The 1,829-nt window shown below is 38.0% G+C and overlaps 1 non-coding gene across 1 annotated transcript; it reads right to left on the bottom strand.

The window, feature by feature from the left end:
* Positions 1 to 760: 760 nt before the first annotated feature.
* On the bottom strand, positions 761 to 867 carry LOC128280332 (small nucleolar RNA R71). Its single transcript, XR_008270512.1, has one exon. It is a non-coding gene; the product is annotated as a small nucleolar RNA R71 (small nucleolar RNA).
* Between the last annotated feature and the right edge of the window lie 962 nt (positions 868 to 1,829).

Here is a 1,829-nt window from a genome sequence, read left to right as displayed (position 1 = left end):
AAATATTTAAAACCTATCACGAAATCACGCGATCAAGTTTTGGGCGCCGTTGCCGGGGAACTGAAATATTAGGAACACTCAATTTTTATTTCTTCATCCATTTATTTTTTGTGCACTTTAATTTATTATTATTTATTAATTTACTTTTTCCGTCTCTTGGAAGGTTTTTTATAATTTATGACTAGATGAAATCCGTCAGGACCATTACTTTTTGACAAAGAAATCGATCGTACAGTTCGCAGAAATCAAAGAGAAATAAGGCAAAGCTTAAGATACAGAGAGAACGAGAAAGAAGACGATACTCAACCCCCAACCGAAAAGATGGCTGAAAACTAATGCAATCAGCTACCTTCTACAATTGTGGTTAATCAAAATCCTGCTCCACACACTATGTTTGATTATGCTAAACCTTCTTTAACAGGAACTGAATCGAGCGTAGTTAGACCTGCTGTAGCTACAAATACTTTTGAATTAAAACCTAACACTATTCAAATGATACAGCAATTTGTTCAGTTTGATGGTTTGCAGGATGAGGATCCCAACGCTCATTTAGCCAACTTCTTAGAACTTTCTTAGAACTATGCGATACATTTAAAATTAGTGGTGTCTCTGATGATGTCATTCATCTTTGGTTATTCCTTTTTTCATTGAGGAACAAAGCTAAACAGTGGTTGAACTCATTACATGAGGGTCAATTACTACTTGGGAACAAATGACCGAAAAATTTTTACTAAAATATTTTCCGCCGGCTAAAATAGCTAAATTACGTAATGATATCTCTTCTTTTGTACAGATGGATTTAGAAACACTCTACGATACATGGGAGAGATATAAGGACCTTTTGAGAAGGTGCCCTCACCATGGGTTACCGCTTTGGCTACAGGTTCAAACGTTCCATAATGGCCTGAATCCTTCGACTCGACAAATGGTTGACGTAGCTGCTGGCGAAACCATCAATAATAAAACACCTGAAGATGCCTATGAGTTTATAGAGGAGATGTCACTGAATAACTATCAATGGCAAGTCATGAGGAAAAAGCCAACGAAAACAGGCGGTGTTTATAACATCAATTCAGTCACCATGCTCTCTAATCAGGTAGAACTCTTAAATAAAAAGATTGATGGATTTCTGAGTTCTTCACAGGTTCACCCAGTGATGTAGTGTGAAGCAAGTGGAGGTGGAACAAGTCATTCAGAATACCAACCTTATGGCCACAACATGGATAATGAGCAATTCAACTACATGGGTAATAATCCTCGACCTCAAAACAATCCATATAATAACACTTACAATGTAGGTTGGAGGAACCACCCCAATTTCTCGTGGAGCGGTCAAGGAAATCAAAGACCACAACCACCTTCAGGCTACCAACAACCACCCTACCAACAGGAAAAGAAACCGATCCTTGAAGAGATGCTCTCAAAGTTTATTTCGATGTCAGAAACTCGTTTCCAGAACACCTAGACAGCACTTAAAAATCAACAAGCGTCGATCCAAGGGCTCAAAATTCAGATAGGCCAGCTTTCCAAATTAATTTCCGAACGACCACAAGGTAGCTTGCCAAGTAATACTAAACCCAACCTAAGGGAACAGCTCAACACAATTAATATTCAAGATGAAGTAGGAGTTGTTGAGCCTGAACCAGAACCGAGGCAAGAAACTGTGGTAAGCAAAGGTCAAGGTGCGGTAGATAACAATAAAAACAAAATAGTGAATGTCGAATATAAACTTCGTGTTCCATACCCCAACGTGACAAGGAATGACTACTCAGATGAACAATTTGGTAAATTCCTTAAACTCTTAAAAAAATTACATATTAACTTACTGT

The sequence above is a fragment of the Gossypium arboreum genome, chromosome 8 (assembly GCF_025698485.1).
Source record: "Gossypium arboreum isolate Shixiya-1 chromosome 8, ASM2569848v2, whole genome shotgun sequence".
Taxonomy (NCBI): domain Eukaryota; kingdom Viridiplantae; phylum Streptophyta; class Magnoliopsida; order Malvales; family Malvaceae; genus Gossypium; species Gossypium arboreum.
This window is presented reverse-complemented; position numbering and strand designations above follow the sequence as displayed.